The sequence below is a fragment of the Agelaius phoeniceus genome, chromosome 5 (genome assembly GCF_051311805.1).
Source record: "Agelaius phoeniceus isolate bAgePho1 chromosome 5, bAgePho1.hap1, whole genome shotgun sequence".
Classification (NCBI taxonomy): Eukaryota; Metazoa; Chordata; class Aves; order Passeriformes; family Icteridae; genus Agelaius; species Agelaius phoeniceus.
In genome coordinates this window covers 52,011,510-52,037,484 of record NC_135269.1, presented here as the reverse complement: position 1 = coordinate 52,037,484, position 25,975 = coordinate 52,011,510, and the positions used below count along the sequence as shown (strand labels likewise).

The 25,975-nt window shown below is 41.6% G+C and overlaps 1 pseudogene; it reads right to left on the bottom strand.

Moving 5' to 3' along the window:
* Window positions 1-5,881: 5,881 nt before the first annotated feature.
* LOC129119352 (hyaluronidase-4-like) lies at window positions 5,882-24,952 on the bottom strand (annotated as a pseudogene).
* Between the last annotated feature and the right edge of the window lie 1,023 nt (window positions 24,953-25,975).

Sequence of the window (25,975 nt, the reverse complement as noted above, 5' to 3'; positions counted from 1 at the left end):
AGACTCTGCCAGTGCACAGGCACTGAAACAAGTGGGAAGGACCCCAGGGAAACATAGCAGACATCTGAGGTGCAGAACAGACCCTTTGTCCTTTGGACCCTCCCTGTGCTCCTCTTGCTGGTGTCTGCTTTTGCAGAATGTATGGTTGCAGTGGTTTGTGGTAAGGCAAGACCCTGTTTGTCCTTTGGATTTGGGGATAAAGGCCTGTTTGCCTGTTCACCTGGGGTCTGAGGGCTCTCACGCTGTTCATGGCTCAGCCATCAGCAAAACTGTCTCTGGACTACAGTCTGACTATCTGTAAAATGGTTGTTTAGGGCTTAATAAAACATTTCAAGATTCATGGCTGGACATGCTATAAAAGAGCAGGTATTTACTGGGAACATTATGTGAGTGACTTAAAAGCCACCAACTATTACAAACAGTAGGCATTAGGCTCTTTTTGATGTTTGGCTTCATGAGTTTTCAGTCATTCCTCCACACCACACAGGTCAAACAGTATGCCTTGTTCAGGGGTCCAGCACCTTTGGGAAGTGTTGGCATCTGGGGCAGAAGTTTAGAGCTGATCTGCAGAGAAGATCTACCTAAGATACACTGGATTTGCAGCATGGTGAGAATAGACATGCCATTGTTTGAAAATGTCATATTCAATGCTCAGATGTCACTTATCTGATCTCATCTGTAGCCATGAACATGAAAAGAAATGCCAGACTAAACTTTCAATCAGAAAAAAAAATGGGCATGCTTGGAGAAATCCATCCACAAGCTAATCCCAGCCAAATGTGTTCCTTCATAAATGAAAATTATTATTCCTTCTGTACTCTATATTTTGCCAGACAGCACTGGGGGAAATCCTCCAGGTATTGAAAAGCAATAGTAAGCGTGTAGGAGTTAGCAAAGCTGGTTGCCAATACACCAGGCAAGGAGCTTGCTGATGGCAACCAGCAAGTAGCCCAGCAACTCACCTTCCATGACTCTGCAGAGCAGCAGGTGATGTCCCCAGAGGTCACAGCCCCCAGAGGTCACATCTCCCACTCACCCTCCCCAGTGCTCCGGGCTCTGCACTGCTCAGGCACTCTGCCTGGGCAGGGTTCAGGTGCATGACACAGCCATGCTTCCACAGCCTGCAGACAGAGCTGCCAGCACAGCCTGCCTGCAGGGCTGCACCCAGGCCTGGCTCCTCAGAGACCCCCACTGCCCTGCCCTCACTTCCCACCACCGAGCACAGCCCTGCCACTACAAAGCTGCCAAGTGAAATTGTGTCTCTCCAACTCTGTTTGCCAAGATTGCACAGGACCAGTCATGCTGATTGTTCATTAGAAAGCCCTAATATATGTTTAATGACACCAATTTTGGTGTTTTTTTTTTTTTGCAACGCCAGCTGGTATTTTAAATAGCACATATTAGTAGCATTATTACTTGTTTGTGTAACACTCCACCTTCACTGTGCTATGCCAACAGTAACTAATGAATGTGTTCTAGGAAATTGATCCACCTGAAGCAGATTTCTCTGAGTGGAGCTTTAACTTCGGGGAAATAGGATGTGAGCTTGGTGTGGGAGTGGATATGAGAGAGATTTAAAGCTCTTTTTAGATTTATAGAATAGCTTCCAATTCCTGCTGATGCAGAAATCAGTTTAAAAATAGATAATTCCACCTGGGCCATTTGTGTGCCTGCTGCTCCAGACTCAGCCAAGAGCAGCAGACCTGCTGTGTAAGCCAAGCTGATGAGAGGTAGGAATCCAAGATGGGGGATGCCAGTGTGACACCTTTTAAACAGTCTTTTCCATCCATCCTCCATATGACCAAAAAAATTAATAGTAAGAATAGATGAAATAGACCATATTACTAGACTACACAATCAGGGGTGTCTGATGAAAGCAGCTTGATCAGCAGCTTCAGACATGCAGACACTGAAAAAAAGAAAACCAAGCCTAAGACTATTTTAGGTCTTCTGTTTGGCCTTGAATATTCTGCTTTACTCAAAATACCTTGCAGCCCTAGATTAATATATGAAGTTGGCAAGATAAAATACTAGGCATATAGACAGCAGAAGCAAGAAGGAAGCTAAATTTTACAGCTTGCTGCTGAGATCTGGCCCAGCCCCTGGGCCATGCTATAGCTGTATATGATGGCAATAGCTATAAATGTATTGAAGCTGTTGCCCAAAATATGGTAGTCAGCACCTCCAGAAGGAGTCAGAACTTGGGTGGTTCAGTGGGAGCAGATGTTGGCCAGACTCGTGCTGAGCTCTTGTTCAGGTTGGGTATTTGACTTTTGCTGTTTGTTACATACTTGGTTCACACCAACGCCTTGACATCCTACATGGATCATCTTTTACTGGCACTGCCCTTCTCCCTGTGGTATTTAGGAATCTGGTTAGCATCAGAGAGCTGGTGCTAATTTTAGGCACAGTTATGCTAAGCAGGACTCACAGCAGCTCCCAGGATGGTTTGTGTGGGATCTCATTTTGCCGCAGTCACCCGGGCTCTTCCTTTGGATGCACCTTGCTAGCCAGCCCTTTGCCTTTTCCTACCTACCTGAAACATTATCCCAGCACGCAAGTCCCATATGGCTGTATTCCCCTTTCTCATCCTATCACCTATTTCCTTGCTCTACTGCCCTAAAAGCACAAGAGGCCATAGCAGCTACTTTGAGGAGAATCTGTAATTGCTGCTTGGGCAGGCACTAAAAAGGTTGAGACAATTTTCTTTACCAAAATTCCACCAGAAAAGCCAAGGAACGAACTGGAAGTTCAATGCTATTTTTCACATACCAGCTGAAAGGTTTTCTAATTGATTAGCAATTAGCCAGTTCTGAAAGATTCAGGGTCAGACTCACAACTGGTATAAAGCAGAGAAATCCCACTGAAGTCTCTGATTCATTTTCTAGATGGTAAAAAAATTCAGCAGGACCTTTAAGCTGCCAATGTTATCCATCCAACAGCTGGCTAAAATTCAGAAAGATGCACATTTTCTGTAATGCTCTTTGACTTTAAGTATTCTTTATAGGGCAGATATAATCAATACAAGAGCTAAAGTGAAAATTCAGAGGTTTTAAAAAAAGCAGAACCAAAGAAAGCATGGATCTGATAAACGTAAGTTTTAGGAATAAAAGTCAAAATGCAAAGTCAAATTTTATATTTTTACAGATGTGTGTTTGTTGTCATAATGAATCAAAACCAAGTTTTAACAGTTCTTCTGTCTCTTGGATGGAAGTTTACCACTCCTGTTAAAGTGACTGGAAGGATTTTGCTAGCTTTTTTTTGTGAAGCCCAATTTCCCAACAGGTGTGGGCATTGCCTGTGTGCACAGCACAGTTGTTGCATTTTGTTTTCTTTCTCTTTTCAGTTCTGCTGCTCAAAAAATTCAACTCATGCTATTCCAGATAAATATTCTAGTGAAACTGAAGGCCTGGGAGCTGAACAGCCTTGGGAGAATTAGAGTGGCAAAGGAAGATGGGGAAAGCTCCAGAATCTGCCTTTTCTCCTATAACAGACAAAGGCTTTGTCTTAGGAGATAAACAAACATTGCCTGAACTTGGTTCATATATTCTGGGAAGTCTAATAGCGAGTCTGTCTCTAACATCTGGATATATTAGAAAAATTAGAAAGTTTTTGTAAACTTGGTAATGCTGAGTGCTCTTCCTATATTTTCTTCAGCTGCCTCACGAAACAGAACTGGCTTGTGGCTGCTGCTCTTCAGTGTATGCATCTTATTTCTGGACATAAGTTAAGCCATATTGTTTTCTTTGTCTGCTTCACATTGTTGGGCAAGTATGTCACTGTTAGTGAACTCTATAGGATATCAAGATGAGACAATTATATATGTGATACTGAGTGGTGATATTTCATTTTACAGGCCAGTAACTCTAATAATCATATAGATAAATGGAAGACCAGACTGTAAATTACATATTTTCTTTAATCCTCTATTTATTTAAAATATAACCAAAACCATTTATGACTTTATTAGAATTTTTATATTTACTCTACAATAAATCACAATGCAAAATATAAAGCAATATAAGAAAATGTCTATTATTAAAGTGAAAACACTAACTCAAGAAGTGGAGAAGTGGATTTTATGACCTATAGGAACACCCCTTTCTTCCCTCTCAAGAGTTACTTGTAAACCTTTTGTGGTTATGTTGCCATAAGGGAATGATATTAAAATCTGTGTTGTGTTCTAATAAAGAGGGATTTTCTTGGTAGCAGAGGCATGTATTAGTTTAAAATGACTGCATTTCTGAAATAAAGACTAAGGACTTTTTCCCTAAATGCTCAGCTGCCATCCTTCCTCCCACTCTCTGGGAGAAACTCACCGTTGTCCCATTTGTTTAACACAGTTTGGTAACTCTGACAGAGAGAGTGAAAAGCTGGGAAAGCCTTTGCCTTCAGTACTGAGGCCATTTCAATGACCTGTGCCTGAAGATTTGGAAAGAGTCTGGACTTAACTTTGCAAATTCTATGTGCAGCAAGAAACTGCAGAACTGCTCCAACTCTAAACAAATCTACAGGGAATAAATGCTCAAGCCTTCACCAGCCACATCCAGTGAGGGTTAAAAAAAGAGCCACATTTTCCACACTTCTAAATACCCAGAAAGTCACATTTAGTTGAGACTTCATTTTTCTGTCGGGAGTCTGTAGTTTTGCAGGGAGACTGTGAAAACTGATCTGAGTAAGCAGCCTCATTGACTAAGTTAGAAAATCCTGCATTAAATTTGGAGCCTAATAGAAAATTCAGGTACCAATTCAGCAGGTTAGGGTTCAAGATATATTAAGATTTAGATATAATTCTGTAACTTTCAGAATGTGGCACTCCTCAGCCTTCTACACTGGTGGAGCACAAGGTGGAAGTATCAGTAAAAAGATACATAATTTGTTCCACTATTCTCAGTACAATGACACTGGCAATTAAATTTTACAATATATGCATAAAATAATCTGTCATGGTTTAGGGTATGAGGACTCAGATCAGTAGTTACTTTTTAATCCACTCTATATAAAAATGGCAATAACAGAAACAAACTCCTAACTATTAATCTAAGTCATTAGGTGTACTTAGGAGCTCTATTCCCATCAATTTCAATGTAGAACACAATTAAAAATGAATGTGAGATGCAATCTGTACAGAGTTTAAAGTGCTGTATTTATTAGTGTTATTGCTGAGTTTAAGCATCATTTCAGAGAGTTAAGCACCTGAGTTATGCCAAGGCAAATCTACTTTGCACTTGACTGTCAAACTGATTTGCAGCAAAGAGCTCCAGCCTGGGATTAAGATCAACATCCAGACATCTGGAACTGGTTGAGTGATAAAGAAAAATCCTGACTTCAATATCAAGCAGCAGAAATGGGCAAGAAGGTGCAGCATTACCCTTCAGCTGCCTCAAGGCTAATGGGAGAAAAATAATTTAATACTGAATAAAGCAGGATGGTTGGGATGACGGCTGCCTACACTGCATTGGAATTGCTGATTTAATTTGTAACACTAACTGAACCTTGCTGTCACATGGATCTGTGCCTCCTAACTGGCTGAACATACAGATGGGGTTACCTGATTGGATCTACATGAGGAAACAAGGCCATGAATTTTATAGCCACTTCATGGTGTAACAGCAACCAGGCACCAGCGTCAAACATCTGTCCTTTTCTGGGATGAGAGGAAACAGAAGAGAAACAAGAAGATATCTTTGTTGCCAAAAGCTGGTGGGATATGTGGTACCCAGTGCCAGACAATTACTAAAAGTGAATGTTCCAAATAACCCGAAATACAGAATTAGTATCAGATTTCCCATTTCAAAGCGACTCACAGAAAAGCCTGGGAGAGTGATCAGCAGGTAATTACGTCAGAGCAGATTTCCTTCTGTCCTGTTCTCATTCCCACCTACAAGACATTCCAATAGCCTTGGTTGCCTCTGCTAAAAGACTCAATGTGCTGAGAACTCCACATGTGTCGCACGTCCCGGCTAGGTGGTGACAGCAGGATGGTGACAGCAGGATGGTGACAGTCCCCCTCTTTGGGGCTCCGCAGGATCCCAGCTACCAGTGAAGGCACAACGCGGAACAAAAAGGCCACAGCCACAGCACGGGCCTGGGGTGGCACTGGGTTCCTTTATTTGATGTTACACTCCCGAGTCTCAGGGTCCCAGGCATTGAGCTGGGGGCAAGCAACAGCTTATACAGGGGGGCAGGTCTCATGGGAGGATACAACGTTCAGCTAATCTGGAGAACTGGGGGGGGAGAACACAAGGGCAAGGGATACGAGGGAGGAAAACTGCTTGGGACAGGAGGGGTTAACAACTGGATGTGGGAGGAAGGGGCTTGAAACTTGGCAGGAACCTTAGCTAAGTAGCAAAGAGTAAACTGACACCTGGCTCAATTGAATAACAAAGTCTGTGTCACGCCAAAGCAAGGGGAAAAAAGCCCAAAAAGCCACCAAACAACAAATCAAACAATAACCTGCAAAATAAAAACACACTGCAACATACATGGTTTCAACTGTTAGTGAGATACTAGCAGATTTATAGTTGCTTGTTAATTTTTTGATAAGGCCAAGGAACATTTAGGGTTATTCTCATACCTTATACCAAAAAGTACTGTTAAAATCCAAATCACATAGGATATTTATTTGTTATCTCAATGCTCAGTAGCTTATCAAAATCTTAATCAATTTGGATAATAAACACTTTTAGATATTTCTGTGTTTAAACATCTATACATACTTCTTTAAAACATGTTTTTGCTTGCAGTGCATGCATTCTGATTTATTTTAGGAATGTTCTAACATGGAAGAGACACCTATCAAGATCCCAAGACCCTGGTGGTGTAAATCCCTGGGAGGCACCCCAGCTTGATGCTAGGCCTACTGAAACCAAGGGAGCTTACCATTGACTTCCTATGGCTTTGGATCAGACCATCAAAAGCAATAAGAGGGCCCTGTGCTTATCATCTGCCCCCTGTCTTTTATTTTCATGCATTATTTCCACTTGATAGTGCTAAGAATTTTTAAGTCTCACAAAGATTAAAGAAAGAATCACAATTTATACTGTAATAGGAGAAAGTATGTTTATTATATTTAAAAGCATCCATTCTCATGGATATACAGAGATTACTTAACTCAGTAGGAGTTACTTAACTCACTACCACTCAGTAGGAATAATACCACAAATTGAACTTCAATCCACTGCAGGAAAAAAAGTGTACAGCTAGAATAATTTTTTTCCACTGTTAGTTTCATTACAACACATTGTTTTATGTTCCACATCTACAGTTTAACCATGGAGCTGCTGCCAGCTCAGGTGCAGATTTTCAGGCCTGCTTAGGTATCTACCTCATGTGTTGTCATCGTGTTTCAAAAGTTCCCATACCTTCTCAGTGATTTCTCATGGGCATCTCCTCACAGCACTGACTCCTTCTTCACAGCACAACCAACAAACTCCATCTCTCTCCTCACCCAGCTACCCCACTCTTTTGTAGCATTCATCTTCTTATTGGACATAGCTGTGGCCTATTAAGGGCAGGCCTGTTCCTAATCTTTGGTGATTAGTACAGCTGCAACTCCTCAGGGGTGAGATTGCCTTCTGCACTATTCTCTTACATTCTATCCCTCCACACTCATGCTATAAAGTAATTTAGTCATCGCAATGGTAATGTTTGGTATGTCTAAATCTTGAGGCTATAGGCAGAGAAATTCATGGTGTGACATTTAAGGCATCTGATTCTTCACAGGATGCTCTGTGATGGTTTGATCCCTGGAAAGAAATGTGCAAATGCTAGCACATCAGTTAAAGACAGCAAAATGTAGCCAACAGGAAACACAAAGAGAAGAAAACAGGAGTCTAAAAAGTTATAAAATTAGAAATCAGAAGTGCTCTTCACAAGAGAACAGAAGAGAAAGGATTTGATCTTAGAAGTGCAGCTGATACAAATGTATGCAAACGTATCACCCATGGTCATGTCCAGCCTCAAAAGGAGAGGGATGCTAGCAGAGGAATCGGGAGGACACCTGGGACAGCTTTGCCCATGAGACCAGACCATGTCCATGGGGTTTGAGAAGCATCTCTTCACTGTGCCATCCTGCTCATCCTCTCACACTGCAGATCCCAGCTTCCTGACCCTCACAAAATCATCCGGCCTGCCAAGACTGTTGAGATATAAAAAACCAGCTAAGCCCACTGGGGGTGCCCTCCCAGCTAAAAGGTGCATTTCTAGTTTAGCTGCCCCACTTCAGTGGATTTATTCAGTGGGAAAAATCTGTGCCTGCCTACCTGGATACCTGGATAGACACTTATACAGGATGCACTAATGTATTGGAGACAGTTGCAAATTTAACATATTCTCAGAAGATTTTATCAAGTACTGTTTCACTCCCCTATTGTTCAGTTACTGGGAGTGTGACTATCTTTCTGTAAGATGTGACCTTAATGGAGACAGCAAGAAGAGTCAAACTAACATCTAATTCTAATGTTGAAACATTTTGTTTCCTGCTAACATGTACTTCAGCCCTACAGCACAAGAAAAATGTCAAATGAATCATTTTTACACCCTTCCTTTGAAAAATCCACCATAATCATACTCTGATTTTTAAAAAACTGCATTTCTCTGAGATAGCCATTCCATATTTTTTTTAAAGTCTCTAGTTTTTTTCACTATAAAGGTATGTTTCAGAAAAAAAATTTGGTGGATATCCTTAATTTATTTTTTGGAAATAAATAGCCTGAATTAAGTTTAAATTTTTTTCTTTAAAGAAGGATCATTGTAAAGTTGATTAACTTCTTATTGATTGGCTGTGGTTTAATCACAGTCTCTCCTACCCTAAATGGAATCTTAAATACTTTTCTCTACAATGGAACCCTGTTAAAAAAATAATGAAAGTTCTTCTCACTTGCCTTCAAGAGCTCTATTAATATAATGTTTTTTCAATGCACAATTGCTTTTCTAACATATTTATTACAGCAGTAATTCTCTGAGTATATATGAGGACAATAACCTGTGTTTAAAAAAGGAAAAGCTGCTAGGAGGTGCAAATTCACAAAGGTCAAAGCCTGATGGGATCTTTAAGGTTCTGAAACAAAAAGAAATAAGAGGAGCAGATGGAATTTGGATTTTATGTTGCAAATGTTTGCCTGGATCAAATAGAAGAAAAAGCAGGGAGCTCAGCATAGGTCTCACTGATCCCTGTTTTTTCTATATCTATTTGGGTATTTTTTTATCCAGCTACACATATTCTAATACAAAGTCATATATAATACTCCTATATATAATATATGTATATATATTATATATATTATATGTTTTATATATATAATATATATAATACTCCTGCCTCTAGCACTACTTATTAATTTTATTTTAAATAGTCATGGCTTTAAAAAAAACACAGTGAGACAATTTGTTTTGGACTAGAATATATGCATTCTTCTCTCAGTATATATACTAATATACTAATAATTTTTCTTCCTTTCTCAGCTCCTGACTCTTTCATTCCTCTTTATCTTGTGGAGGGCTCAAGGTGTGAAAACTTTTATCACACTGACCATGAAAGAGGAAAACAAGAACTTGAATTCACTCAAATGGAAAAGAAACTCGGAATCTCCCTTCATCATTCATTTTCTGGAAGGAAATATCCAGTATGACTCCAGATGATATGGGTAGACTCTTCTTTGCTTTACAAAGGAGAAAAGTGACCTCGTGCTGTTTTATTCAGGAGCAGCAGTTTTCTGCTGTCGTGGTGGTAGCTGTTAGCTGAGCAGAAACCAGGCTTCTAGACTGCTAAACAGCCTCATCTCAGAAAATGGGATCGAGGGCCAGACATGTTCCTGAGATCTGTGCATTTTTGACTTGGCCTCCAAGGGGCTCCACTCCCCACTGTGCTTTATGGGCAGTAAACCTCAGGGCACAGCTGCAGGGTTTGGATTTTGTCTGGGACAATGACAATGTTCAGCCCTCAGCTGCAGAGCATGTGAAAATTTTCCTTGGATCCACTCCACCTTTCCCTTGACTGCCTGAGGCCAGCCCTTTGCCTAAGCAGTAGAGTACTTAGAGTACTTAGAGAAGGTACCTGCACATCTGGGGAAGGCAGAGTCTACAGAGCTGCCTGGATGGTCCTCAACAGCTTTCACTTCATCACAGTCAGTTCCTTCATAGCCCTGACACTGTGGCAGACCATGTCTCTGCCATTATTTCCAGATCTTCATTAATTTTTTCTCCTCTCACAATAAAACCTTGGTTCTCCAAGGCATCTATCTGGAAGGTCTTAAAAATTAAGTGCAGATATGTTGAGGTTCTCCAGGTTCTTTGAACACATGATATATTGTCCTGACAAAGATACTCGTTCACACCTCAGCTGCTGCTGTGACATTGATAATGTAGGGCTCAAATTCAGAATCAGTGAATTTTTGCACTTCTCTTCAGTTGCTCTGTAAATGGTAGAAATTTTAGCTAATATGAGACTACTCACTTTATTTTTTTCCTCTTGCATTCTAAAAAATATGCAATATGTAAGGAGCCTGCATTAATGAATTCATCCAAGATAACATAAATTTCACTAATTTAAAGGATTAATATGAATTTTTATACTGAAAATACAATGCTATTGAGGAGCAAATGACTTCAGCCACTTGTATTCCCCAGGAAACACCAGTGTGTAGATCTTTCAAGAAGCCATGGTATATGCTAGAAAAGCAGGTCATGTCAGCGTGGCTGTGTGGCAAGACTGTGGGTGTCTGGAGCTGATGGAGAAGCTCCAGAAGCTTGCCTTTGTCACTTGACTGGGGTAGAAGGAAATTCACCCTCCTATTCATATTGATTCTGACAGAGACCACATCCAAATGTTTAAAAAATTGGCTGAAGTAATTGAATTTGCTGAGGACAACTGAACATTTATTTTCAGCCATTCATTCTCGTGCTGGCTGGGTTTTCTATACTATCTGCCAGGAGAAAAACAGCCCAAAACACCCATTTCACATAGCTCTAAGGAAAAAGTCTTTTTTTATGACAAAGTTTGATATGTGGCTTTCTGAAAACTCCAGGACATGGCAGAGCCTCAAAAATCAGTCTTTGATTTTAACATGGCTAGGTTTGATGTGTAGTACAAAACCTCGCCATCTGATCAGCCTGCTTTGTTTTTCTTGCCCACGAACAAGGACAGTCCTCAAAACCTGACAAATTGCTGAGCACCACCACTAGACCTTGTCTGGTGTGCTAATCATTCTCTAGATAATTTCCTAGTGTTTTACCCAGCTGGGAGAGAATTTAACCAGGATGATAACTACTGAGGAGCAATCATCCAAAATACCTGGTATTAGCCATTGGCTTCCCACTACTGGTTGCCTCACAAGAGGCTTGTTAGGCCAGGAAGGGCTGACCACATTCCATGTTGTCCTGCCTGGAGGACAGCAAAGGCTGGTTAAGAACTCAGCCCTGCTGGTGCCAAGTACTCAGGGCTGGTGCAGTCAGATACTCTCTATTAACAGGGTAAAATGAGGATCTTACACAATGCATTTAAGCCAGGCTAAGGTTTACCTCTAAAGAAGTTAAAGTCATAGCTGACCAAATAATAATGCCTGTAGTTCCCAGGGCATTCTCTCCAATAGTGTTAAAAAGATTTTGCTACAGTGAAAAGAGTAAAGATATCACTGTCAGGTTAATTCAGCATCTCACATCCTTTGTAAAGTAATCCAGTAGAATGTTATGAGGCTGTCTCCCAGACCAGGGCTTCAATCTGGACCCTGTGAACTATATTTTATTCTGGCTAAAGCTTTGCTGTCTAGACTACAATGAGTATTAAACAGAAGTTACAAACTTAGGTACTGCCTGAGATGCTGGTAATAAGGAAATTAATAAATCAGGAGGAAAAAAGGTATCTTAATCCACTCTGATGCAAAAATTTAATCACAGTTATTTGATAACTCATCAATTACTAGAAGCAACTTAAATCTTTCACTAAAGTGGGATTTTTTAAACAAGAATTTCCCAAAACATTTCCTCAGTTCTCTTTTTGTTGATAAGGAGAAGGAGACAGCCATTTTGCTATGTCAATCAGTTGTTTTCCAGTCCCTCTCCAATTTGAGAGCTGTAATTCCAAGGGCATGCATTGTTCTTGCTATCTTCCCTAGGAGCTCATTCAGTTCTTATTAAAACCTAGAAAAAGCAACTGTAAATAGGCCCACAGTATAGGAGGGAAATACCAGCATTGTGCAACCTTAAATGAAAGAGAAAATGCAACACTTGGCAAATTTTAAGAATTTCAGTTACAATATTCTTTCAAGTTTACATTGTTTCTCATTTTGTTCCAGAGAGATGTCTTTCACTGTCCTTCTCACAGAGCAGGCTGTAAGGAGAAGGTATTTGGTGCTTGGATATTTATCCTTAATTTGAGCCATGACCAAGGATCAGCAACAAGTGAATTACTATGCCATAAGCACAGAATTTCAAAGGCCATTGATAAGCAAGTGACTACCTCGACAACATCACTGATTTAGGGGAGTTTGAGGGCCACAGTACATCAAGAAATGACTTGATGGGAAAAGCTTCACAGAGATATGTTGCCTGAGGGGGAAAAGAGGCAGGAACTGGACATGAGATGGCAAAGAGGGTGCAGCAGTCATTGATGTCTGTCCATCCTGTCCTTGCAAAGCTAAGGAAGAGCAAGCTGGGTAAAACACCAAGGCAGGTGTCTCCAATCTCCTTGCTGGGCAGGGTAGTGTGTGAGTAATGGCAGTGGTGAGGGAGCAGTGAGACCCAATAGCAGAGGGAGCTAATGCTCCTCCTCAGACAGGCTGCCAACTTCAGATTCAGTACCTGGCATGAAAATTCAGACATAGCATTCAAAAGCAAATACAGCTCACTTGCTAAACTCTGAAACAGAGGAACTGGGGTCTGCAGGTAGTGCAGTCACTGTCTGCAGGTGAGAACAGAAACAGGGCAGTGACAGACAAACCATGCTGATTTTTCACAGGAATTCTACTGCCCCCATCCAGGTTCTTGGAGGATGTCCAGAATAACATTAAAAAAGGTCTAGGGTAATGGACTTATCCCAAAAGTACTGTTATGTGTGTGTTTGGATGTGTTCAGCTGATGTGACCAGTACTCCTCTGTTCTGGAGCCTGGACCAACATAGGTATTACAGGGCTAAATTATATGGTTTTGAGGTAGAGGCATGCAGAAAGACTGTTGGTTCCAATTTTCCATCCTTATGTACACAGACCAAGTTGCTAACATTTCTGCTTCAGTTTCCCTTCTAAAATAAGAGCAAGTGTCTGGGGATTAGTGATTGCATACCTGAACAGAAATACCTGAGGGAGGATTCATGTATTAACAGCCTCCTATGTACTACACCAAATTTCTGAACTCCTTTTAATCCATTCAAATGATTGAGTACAGCCTTGCTTGAGTACAGCCTAGTTAGGAATTAAAGCAAAAAAAAAAAAAAAGAAAAAAAATATTCAAGGTTGTGTTTTTTCTTCAGAACATTGTGCTCTTTAAAGCATATGGATGATTAGCATGAACCAGCAGAGCTGGCCCAAGTAGGAGGTTTTCCATCCTGATGCACCATCTGCAAGAATGGTTAAAGGATAAATGCAGCCGACATTGTTCCAGCAAAAACTTTTAATAGAGAGAAATAATACAGACTCCTCTTGACAGCCTAGTCAGGTATACACAAATACAGGCAAAGCATAATCTTGGGATGCCATGGGGGAAATCCCTATGGATTCATTCCACCTAAACTGAGAAAAGTACAAAATGTTTTTGACTGTTTACAAGGGGTTTCTAAATGTCCATGGAAAGATACAGGGCTGCAAAGCTATTCCAGAGACAGAAAAATTCATTGTTTCTCAGAACTTCACTCTTTGGGCAGGAACCAGTGTAGTTCTAATCATGGAAACAGTAATTATGACAGTATATAAGTAATTATGACAGTCAGGGTATAAGTAGCATCCTCACAGGCTCTTCGGTTTGCTTCCCATTCTTAAAGCAATTGTTTCCTTCATAAAACTTTCTGCACTTTCTTCAAAGGGACTTGATAACATCCAACATCATATGCTGAAATGTTCCCTTCCATTTCAGTTATGTGTTTCCTGGACTTTCCTCTGTAGATATCTTTTGCACCACACACAGTTGCAGGCCCACTGAGGTCTCCAGTGTGAGCAGTGAAGACCTCAGCTGGGATCTAATAGTTAATTCCATGCCTTTTTTTTTTCTGGATGGGCATGAAAACTGAAGTTTTAGGGTATGCCACCATTAACATGGATTTCCTGTGATGTGCCTGCCCTCTTGCCATAGCTGGGGGGGCTTCAAACCATATAGAACATTTTCAGGTTCAGTACACCATACCTCAGGAAGCACAGCTCTGTCAGGCATTCCAGGAGCCTTGAAAGGCTTTCCCTGCCAAACTGCTGATCAGGCTGATTTCAAAGCAAGAGAAGTCCAGATAAGTGGTAAGTGCAGCCATGCCAGGGGCTGAAAGGTGAACAATGCAAACTGAGTTCCATTTACAGGAATACTTACACAACTTAAGAGAGGACATTGGGCAGATCTCCCAGTCTGTCTGTAAAACATAACAGAAAAGCTGTTAATATTTGTTCCATATATAAATATATGTATTGGTATCAGTGAGTTCTAAGGCATGTACCATGCTAATAATGAAGAAACAAGGTGAGCACAATCTAACCCAAACAAAGGGGGGAAATTCCCAGCCAAAGTAAATTGGTGTAGGTCTGGGAGCCATCCTACTGCAGTTACTTTTCTCATCAATTCACTGAGGGTGTTGCCACCACTTCAGTGGGCCCCAGGACATCTTAGTGGCTGTGGCTGTTGCAGTGGAAAGCCTGATGAAGACATGGTTTCCTTACCATTCAAGCTTTCTCAATAACAACCAGAGTGACTCTGTAACCAAGCCTTGGCTTTTATCACCATCTTCACAATTTCATGAGCATCCCTGGCCTGTCTGTGCAATGCCAGCCAGAGGTACTCCAAACAGCTCTAAACAAGCACACACATTTCATTGTCATTGTGCAGTACCATAAAGGGATCCAAGTTCAAACCCTTGATAGCAATAAAGCAGATACATGAACACTTGTCCTGAGCTATTTATTAGCCTGCCTCCACTATCACATGCAGCTAGGGCCTTGCAGACACTGTGCTGATATCTCTGCACAGCACTGCAGTGTGCAATGTGGACTTTGTAGCTAAGGCCTGTGCCACTACTATGGGCAGCATTATTAATCACAAGGTCCCTACAGCAAACCTATATATATATATATATTTATGTAAGAGAGAGAGAGTTGTATCATTTTCCAGCTCCAAGGTCTCCCCTGCATTCAAAACCCTAGGAAATTCCCATACACCTATACAATCAACCATCATGGATTTGTATTTGAGTTCTATTGTTGTTCTTCTTACTTAGTCCTAGCCTACTTTTTTATCTCTCCTGGGATTGTGACCTGCTGGAGGTGAGGACCATGGTGGGATATGGGCAGCCAGGCTGTTACATAGGTACTGCTGGGAATAGTGTAGCTATGCTATCCTTCCCTTCCCTCAAAACAGAAAAAATGTGAGGAATATCTATGCACCTGAGGTGCTTTTATGGGCCTCCCCAGTCCCCCATTTTTCTGCTATTTTAGTTTAAGCCTAGCATAACTTAATTTCATCAAAACCATCAACATCCAAGGTAACCAAACTAGGTATTTTTAATAAGCCTTTGATGCTTTTAGGATATAATCTTCTGACAGTCTGAGGCACCAGATTGTTTAACAGCACACAAGGTGTGCCTGCTGCTCCTGCTGATGGGCAGCCCATACACAGGAGCAGTGCAGGATGGGCAGAGACTGCAGAACTCAACATTTTGTCAGACAATCTCACCCCAGGAGACTCACAGAACACAGCAAACCCAGGTTTTCAAACTCAGTATCCACATACCCACAGGTGCCACAGCAGCATTACTGAGCCTTTTAGAAAATGGTGTTAAAGAAAATTAGCCTGATTATCTCTCAGAAAGCATATACTAGAACTCCAACTTGGCTAAGCCACTCAGGGCTTGTCAGCTTTAGAGGGAGGCAAAACTGAATTTCTCACCAAAAGGCTGCACAGCCAAAACTGGAAGATGATGAGTTTGCTCTTTTGAGGAGACAATCAATCTTTAGAGAGTCAGGCTGCCCTATAGCTGCAGAGAGATGGAGGAAAGGGACAGGGACCTCCTGCCAGCCCAGCAGCCCTGCTCCTTACACCAGCCCATGCCTGGGATCAACATGTACTTCTGGCTTTCCAGGAGGGTTCCATGGAGGCTGCAGCACTGCTGATCAGCAGCTTTGGCAAACAAACAGTTGGAAAATGCAGACCTTGCTGTGCTGGGGCACTATTGCTGAGCACTGTTCTTGCAGTTCACAGAAAATCCGAGCTGTAAAAAAATCCTGCCAGAGGGCAGCAAATCCCTACAATTGCTTGTTTTTCACATTGTGATTCTAAGCTGCAGCGAGTTTCCCTGTGCTGCCACCCTCTGCTGTCTTGTTTGTAACAGACTGGCCCAGGGAGGTGTCACCCTGTGCTGAGCACATCCTCAGTCAGGTGAGTTCTGTCTCATTCCCTGTCTGATTCCAGGGAGCACTTCCCAGGCAGGAGCCCTGCCCTGGCAGGCAGCCATGCCCTAGGCCACCCCAAGGCATCTCCCCAAAACCCATGGGGCTCTCCACAGGCTGCACTCCTGGGATCTGCCTCCCAGTGGGAAGTGGGGAGGCTCAGAGCTCCACACTGTGGGTCCACACATCTCCCCTCGGGCAGGACTGGGGTGCAATTAGCCCTAGGCTTTGCTTCCTGCTGAATGCACTGGTTTGCTGCTCCAAAGTCCTCTGAGCTAGCACATGGCAAAGTATCAGCAAGCTGAAGAAAATAATAATAACAAAAATAGCAGCAGCAGCAACAGCATAACAACCACAATATCATTATAGGTCACTGAAGACTGCAAAGTGGCAGACCACCTTGACCCCTGAGAGAAACCTTTCCTGGGTAACTTAGCACAGAAAGATATTTGTAGGAGCTCTATTGTTAAGGAGGAAATTGCTCTTTTTTATTCAGTGTCATGGCAAATCATTGACTTCTGGCTTCTAATTTTATTCCCTTTGATACATTTAGCCACAACACACTCACATGCTCCATCAGAGAACAGTCTCTTGTTTGCAACATGCAGAAAGGATGTGCCCAAACTCTGCTACAATATTTTTCCCTTTCCCCAGAATTTTCAAATTGCTTCCAATTGTGCAGGATTGCTAAAAAATGATCCTCCTCTTTTTGCTTGGTATTTCTTTCATTTGTGTCTATCATAGTGGACATACCCTTTCTGCTCACTAGATTTTCCTTTGGCAAGGGGAACACAGAGGCAGCCCAACTTGGCATCCAGCTGATAATGAAAATGCAGAATGAACAGCAATTTCCAATGCAGAGAAAGTAGAAACTGTGTGTCTTTTCTAGGCAGCAAACAGCTCTAGCTAAGACTAAGCAAAATCAGCTTTAAAAAGGCTGTTCTGAAATGAAGACACAGAGAGAAGTACTTGAACCAAAACAAAAGATACTGCTGAAAAAAATAGCTGGCAAAATGATAAGAAAATGACAAAACATTCATCAGTTTATATAAACCCTGTATCTCTCTCCCCAAATTAATCTAGAACACAGGAATTCATTTTCAAGCTTTGTCACCTATCTTGTAACAGAAAACCTGCTCCAGTGATGTTACAATATTCATATCAAAAGATTACAAAAATTAAGAATAAGCACAATGATATTTTCTCCTTTCTACAACAATATGACATTGAAACAGCACAGCCTTGGTGGACTTAAATCAGGCTGTCTCAACAGGCAAGCCAGTTGCCAAATACTCTTATCAAAGACGGGAATGTTTTTTGAAAGAAGAATTTTCACACCCACAGAGATCCAACAAAATCCCTGGATTTTTACAGAATAGTCCATTTGTTGACTTTTTATCAGCAAAGCTAAAGTTGATACACACAGAAGTCTGATGATGGAATGAGTTTTTTCCCAGTGGAAGTCATGCTGTCAGCAGAGAATTTTGCTGTCTGTGCTGGACCCAGAGTTGGTGGCAATGTGCTTGGGGGCTGGTGGCCAAGGAAATGACCTGGAGAGGCACAGGGGCAGGGGGGCATGGCAGGATGCACTGCTGCTCTCTCTGCCTCTCCTCATGCATGGGGGCTCACTGGATCAAGGCAGCCTTCAGGGATTTCCCTCACTGATATTCTGCAGAGTGTCTCTGGTGTTTTAGTAAATGCAGGGGATAGAAAATGCAGCATAACAGACAATAAAAATGGATAAAATAATAATAATCATAAAAATTAATGAAGGATAATAAAAATGGATCTCATAGCACAATTGTCTGCCTGACCCAGTGACACTGGTGACTGATTATAACCAAGATTCAAACTCTTTTAGTACAATCCTTCACTGATCCTGGTGAAGGTGCTAGAAAACCTTAGCATCATTAACTGATGAGGAACATTTCAAAATTAGGACAGGGCCTCCTCAAAATGCTACAGATTAAAGTATGAATTTGATACAATAGAGCTATTTCCCTAGCACTGTAAGGAATGAGTTGAAAAATTTATCAAAAGCTAAAATGCTGAATTACTGGAAGGCAATTTTCTAGAGAGAGATCACATTTTAGCAGACAAGCTACAACTGTTTGTTGGGCTCATCAGGGCATCTCAGCTCCATTTCTATTGTAGTGATTTTTTTCTTATGATTTACATGAGAATAAATATGTTCTGGTGGCCTACTAGATAGCTGGACTTCTGAATCTAAAAATGTCCCCCATTTCCTGCTGCATAAATGTCTCTCATCTGCAGACAATTGCACCTGACAGTGGTCCAGCCTGGGAGATTAGACTCATGCTTAGTCCTAGCAAAAGGCAGAGGGTTTGATGGATGGATTTAATGAAACATCCATAGAAGCAGTCCTTCTGCTTAGCTTGTGCTTTCCTCATGCTCTTGGTGCCAGTGACTGGGTCATTTTCTGCATACACTGAAATAATCACAAAGCCTCTTTGGCCCCTGTCCAGTCTTACAAGATTCTCCATAGTCAATAGCACAATTTTACACCTGTTTTAAGCCTAAAGGTTTTCCAGGACCTGCCTTTTCCAAAGATGGGAGCCTTTACACTAGGAGCTATATTTTGCATGCTTACACTGCCCATTTACCTGCAGTTCAAAATAGCCACACTGCAAAGAGTGGGAGATGGGCCATGTGCTCAGGGGACCACAATCCAGCTTAGCCAGCCACTTGGCATCAGGAAAAATGTCCATTTAAAAGCATCAGAGCTGCTTGGGCTCTCCCTCTGCCTCTCTTACAGCTCATAGCATTTTAAATTGTGCTGAATTGGTTCTTGTGAGAGGCAGCTTTCCTCTCTGCCCACTTTCCTGATGCAATTGTAAGGTAAATCCTAAGTGAAAATTAAACCAGTGGCGCTTAATGTTCCGAGCATGTTCTTCTCATGGCAATTAAACAGAAGGTTAGCCCTGTGCAGCAGAAAGGAGCTGACTCTCCTCCCACCACCTTTCCTGGGGTCCAGCAGAGTTGCTGTGTATTTGAAGTAGGGTAAGATCAGCCCCCAGACTGAGCAGAACAAGCACCCACACACACAGCAGAGTGATTACAGCTTGCACCCAGCCAGCAGATAGGGGTGACATTCCTCTCTTCCTACTCCTACGGAATAGCTGTAACACAATAACAATAACAACAAGAAGGTTGATTTTTTTCATCCCCACCAGCTGAGCATTAGATTAGAGCTAAATGTTAGTGTTGCAGAAAATGCAACAATTCAGTGTTGTCAGTCTAAGGGATTTTTGCAATTATTTTAAGCCAGGGTTCATGTAAACCTGGGTAAACATCATGTATGGATGGAGACTTTGAACAAACCTAATGAGCTTCTCTCAGTGGCCATGGCCCTGCAGTCCCTTTGCATCTAGCTCTCATCAGCTGTCACAGGACCTGCTGGCTCACTGCATGGAGCACAGAGGGGATATTCCAAGGAATTGCTGCTCACAGTCCTTAGAGCAACTGGTGGGTGCTGGGAACTAATGGACTAACACCAGTCTCAAAGGAAAATTCCAAGGGTGAACAAAGCAAACTTGAATATTTCATGCCTGCTTTCCACCTACTCCAAGTCTATGATGATAAAAACTGTCTTACAGCAGATGAGGTTATGCCCCTTTAAGAGTGGAGAAAGCAAAACAAAATTAGGAGATTTTTTTCTGGTGAGGTTAATGTGAAAAGTGAAGTAGCTCTACCACTCAAATTAGCATCTGCAGTGAAATCAGGTTGGCTTATTATTGGTTTTTAATCCAAGTATGCTCTGACCTGTGAATGGCTGCTGAGATAAATACAACAGTGGTGCTTACACATCATTACCCCTTCTAAATTGAGGTGTATCAGTACCTAAATTCCTATGGAGGCCCAGGGAGAATTTGTCTCATTCGTCCCTACTTCTAGATTTAGGAAAAAATGCCCAAATTCCACACCATGAAGTTTGATGCTGACACTTAAAAAAAGAATATTTGTCCAAAGCTTCCAAAGGACTTCAGTTCATGCTTGTATTAATTAATCCCATGCAAATAGCATCATTGTCCATTGTAGATACTCAAGGTCTCTGTGGGATCTTTGAGCCTGACTCAGCTTTATGAAGCTTGAGGAAGCACCTTTGACAGAGCAGTGGGTGGCTTGCACTGGCCCTGCCTCTGTCCTGTCCCTACCAGAGCCAGCTTGCATCTTGCCTGGGAGAAGTGTTCCCCCATCCCTGGGCCCCACTGGAGGAAGATCAGAATCATCAGCAGCGCCTTTGGTCTCCCATGTAGGGAAATCCTGTATCAAACTGCCCTGCCAGTGCTTTGGGTATTCCCTGCACCCACCAGCTCACACAGCCCAGCAAGGGGGAGGCAGTACCTGGCATGAGCCTTTTTTAACACTGCCACTGGGATGCACCTGCAGAAATGGAGGGGCAGATTCCCTGGGCACTAAAATGCTCAGGGCATTAAAGTGCAATTCCCTGGGCATTAAAATGCTCAGCATTCTCCTCATGATGGGGACAGGCAAGCACAGCCACACATGGAGGGCAAGGGTAGCAACACAAGGTGAATGCAAGTGTCAGCTAAGAAACCCAGCTGTGCTCTGTGTACACGAGCCACTGACCATATTGCTGTCCAGGAGGGAGCTGTCAGCCCTGCAGGGTTTCCATAGCACACAGGGCACCTGGAAACAAAGCCAAGGCAAGGAGCACCTTCAGCAGAGGGAAAAACTAAATGCTTTTAGTTCTACCAAGCAAACTCAGCATTGGAAGGAGCAATACAATAAATACTCTTAATAATCTGCTGTCTAATTGACTGAGAAGGTTATTACTAACATGAAAACAAACATAACTTTTCCAAAAATTGCCCACAAATATGAGACTTCTTGACTGTCTGAGGAAAAAAAACAGGACTAATGCACTAGGCTGCTTTGTTTTCATAGACATTGGAGAGCACCTTAAATAAAAGCTAGGAAAGTTTTTGCTGTAATGGGAAAATGACAAAGGAGCTCTGACTTTCTCTGAGAAAATAGGCTGCCAGTGTGTTAAAATATCACCCTAGTCAAAAAATCAATAAAATTTTTGAAGAGGCCAGATTTAATGTTGAAACAGAAGCAGCCACATAAGGGAAGTTTAAAATACTGTTGTTTGAAATTATAGAAGTCTGCTTATTTTTAGCTTGTTAGATGCTGTTAACTTCCTGTATAAAAGGGTTACATAATAGACATAATCTGTGCAGCAGCATAGGCCATGCATGCCAGGCTATAAGGTTATGCAACTGCTCCAAGCTTGCTCCTGCCAGGCAGAAAACAAAGTCTCACACCCCTCAGAAATCTTCTACTGCTTCTGAGTGGAGCTCACAGACACATGAAGTACAGTATGAACATGCATAGTCTCATTTACGTGTGCATGTGGATATCCATGGATATCAACACATATTCACACATCCCCTTGTTTTCTTATTACAGCTTAAACAAAGTATTCCTTGAATCAGAAAAATGCTGCCTTGGAATTACTCTGTTGACATTCAACAAGGGATAATCTGATCTGTTGTAACTGTTAAAAGCAGGAAAGTTAACTCTCAAAGTTAAATCAAACTTAATTTGGGAAGCCACTGGAGGAATTCTCCCCTCTTTCCTAACAGGATTCTAGCTGCTCCTTGCTGCCTCATGCTACGGTATTTGGAAGGCACACAGTCCCATGGCTGAGTGAGAACAACCCAGGGGCTTTAAATCCATTAAGCAATATGCCACAGCATTGTTTTTCCTTAGGCTTTTAGAAGAATAGAACTTTTGTGTCTGAGATGCTGCACTGTTCCCAGTCAGTATGGTTCTTCAAAATGTACAGAACTATCATTTCCAACTTGTTTTTAGAGTAACCTGTGTTTGCAAACACTCTCATTCTCTGAATCTAGCACATATTGACAGGAAATTAGTTTTCCTGAAAGATAAAGAAAAGAGAAGTTTTGTCTGCCACAGCATCTTAAACATCAAATTTTCTTTGGCAAAAAATTTTCATACGTACCCTTATTGTGCATGATGTGCAAATTTAATTCATTATCTGCAACAAATGGTTTCAGTGCAAAACTGATATAATTTTTAATTTAAGCAACATCTTTTTAATCTTAGCAAGGAGTTTTAAAAGAAGATTTGTATAAAAAAATGTGCAGCATTACAAGTCCCAGCTGGTCTGAGGTTCTGTTGGTGAGAGCTGTTAGCTCCTTTCTAAACAATCCTATCATTCCCATTTTTACAAAGCCACTGACCCTAGCCGAGAACACTGCATTTGTAAAAAGCTGATGAAACACAAAAAAGCTACATGATTATGTTCAGCCAGGAAGCCTTTTCAACCTTAAGACTCAGTGGCAAAAGGCTACTTCAGAAAACACATTAAATATCCACGTTCCTAAGTTGGGCCATGCCAGGAGAGTTTTTCTTATCCTGACTTTGGCATTTTGTGAGGCACCAAGGCTGATCACTGCAAGGAGCCCTCAGTTTTGGGGGAGCCCAGCAGTGCCCTGCCGTGGCAGTGTCCCCATCCCTGGGAGGATGTGCTGCCTGCTGTCACCCATGGAGGCAGGGAGGAGAGCAGGGGGTGCCAGGCACTGCCCTCCCCACCCACACACACACACCCACCACTGAGCTGGGTGAGCCCTGACAGATGCTGCCAACTGCACACCAAGGCTGCTTACTCACAATTCATTGTCTTGGGTGACAATACTCAGCTTATGGCTTTGTTACCACTTCCTTGTGGGTTTTGTCCACTTCCTTAGCCCTGGCTCAACATTATGGGCAGAACCATGTGAGTCAGATGGAGGAATTCGTACGACTTTCAGAAAAAAAAAAAGCATTGTGGGAAAGCACCTGTATTTTAACAAGGGAACATTTGACCTCGTGGGTTTCCCAGTCCAGATTAAGTCAAAGGTCCCTGAGCAGCTGTGCCATCACAAGCAGGGAACAGCACACCATGATGGATAGATGGGAGTGAGAGGAAAGTTTGGGAGTGGAAAGAAGATGTCAGTGACACCTAAAGCTGGTCAAGTTGGAACCACAATCCCACACATTTACCAGTCAGACTGAAGTGGAACAAAATGAGTCCCAGGCATTCTATATTTTATAAGTTGCTCAAAATATAATTTTTATTAAGTCAAACACCCAGCTGTGGTGAGAGAGAAATAAGAAATGAGCATAATGCTTCCCCAAATTTCAGATTTTTTGAGTTCTAAATCAGAAAACTTGATAAAAGCTGAAAGCCTGTCAGTGTGTTGGTATTGCTTATCCTCAGCTCATTAGAGGAGTCTACAGTTCAGCATTTGGGAAGAACTGGGGTCTGGGTCCATGATCATCTTGAAGCAGAAGTGGTTCAGATAAAATAAAACAAACTCCGATTTCTGTTGTCTCTAGAAATCAATATCTATTTCTCTGGATCAACTGTGGTTTAAGAACAGGTTCCAGCTAAGAACATCATGGTAAGTGTTCTCTGCTGCCTCAAACTCTCCCTTCTCCAATAGCTGTAGTACAGACACAAGCTGGATCATGTCTCTCCAAAGACTGAACTGTACAACCTGTATGAAGTAAACCAATTACTTCATCATTTGTAAGAGTAGTATTAATTTAAGGGTAACTGAAGGAAAAGAAATTGCTTGTTACCAAGGTTTTCACTATATTTTGTATTTCTCCATGTGGTGCATGCTCTGTGGTCCTGCCTAGCACCAATTTCCAGCCAACCTGGCATGACTGCACCCTGGATTCTCCCTGGTAAAGGGCACTAATGCAGCACCACATTGTGACCCTGTCCTGTAAGGTGACCCATTTGTGGAGCTAAGGAATCAAATACATCCTAACTTTGGTACTGGCTGGTGTAGTTGGTGGTCCACATGGGAGCACTCAAGACATGAGATACCTTACATTCATATGTGCAACTCTACCTGTCCTCAGTCAGCTGCAGAGCTACCTCCAACTCCTCCTCTTCCAGGGCCATTGTTGTATGGTAAATGTGGTTTTCTTTGCAAAAGAAAGGGCTCTAACTTGGTGAAATAGAAAATAAATTGTAAAATTACATTCACTTAAATATTTGATTCCTTTAATAATTGGTAAGAAGCCTAGACCAAATTCTGATTTTGGTCTTCTACCTAAGACAACCTTGTGATGCAGATGCAGAACTGGGCTTGCAGCTCTTCGCAGAAATACATGACCTAAATTCAAAAGCCTTTGTGTCCAGATAGATGTACTACCACAGACACTCCCACACTCTTCTGTGTGAAATTGTACCCTAGGCTAAAGAAGAACCACTGGACAAATTTCTGACATAAACTGACAGAGCCTTATGTACTTGTCTCTACCAGCATTTCCTCATACGGGATATACAGCACAGACCGAATCATGAACATGGACATTTCACCCACAGCATGTGCTTAGTTTGCATAAATTTCCACAAATTACCAGAACTTTAGCTGATGTAGACCTTATGTTGGTTTAATTGAATTTATGCTACCCAAGTAAATCATTTATTTAAGTCTTAACATCATTTATTCTTATAAGCATACAGAAATATTGAAAACACATTATGAAGTGACACATAACATTTTATAAGCACATTTCACTGACATAGTGCATAAGCATTACAACATTTTCACTTCAGCTCTATGGGACAACAATACATAAACCAGGAGCAACCAGTCTAAATACAGACTGACATTGGTGACAGGTATTTAACAAAACTGGCTAACAGTTTCTATGCTCTCAAGATACTAAAGCAGGTGTAAATTCCCTGGAAGTTTAAAAAAATCTGAACTGAATAAAGAAGCTAAAGCAGAATATATCTATAGATATAGATATAAATATTTTATAAGGTAAACACAATAACTTCAATTTAAAGGCTTAGCTCTTAATAGCTGTTAGTTTTCCTAAACTTCAATTTTAATCCTTCCTCTCCCCCACCAAAATAAGGAAGTTTTTTTACCTTTACTTTTGCTGCCATCCATTGCTGTTACACATTACAAAGCAAAAGGTCAGTGGCAAAGCTCTCCTGGAGCTTCTCAGCACATGACATTACAATGACTCACTATAGGCCCCAAGTCACTCAGTCTCAACTGAATCTGTTCAATTTCATTGTCCAGGTTTAAAGGCAGGCTTAACATCCACTGCAGGTCTGTAATGAGCTGGTTCTTTGGTTCAAGTGAATCTGAGCATCACCTTTCACACCAGCTGTGAATCAGGTCTGGGCAAAGCAAAGACATTTTTTGTTAGGTGGGGTTACTATGAAGAAATGTTCAGACGTAGAGAGATTACAGAGAATACAGCAGATTATAATTCATAGAGACATGATTCAGACCTCCTTACACAGCTGAGCATCTTCTCCATATAGCCTTTCTGATGTTAATCAAACTGCAACAGGAATAGGGTACTGTGTAAGGTGA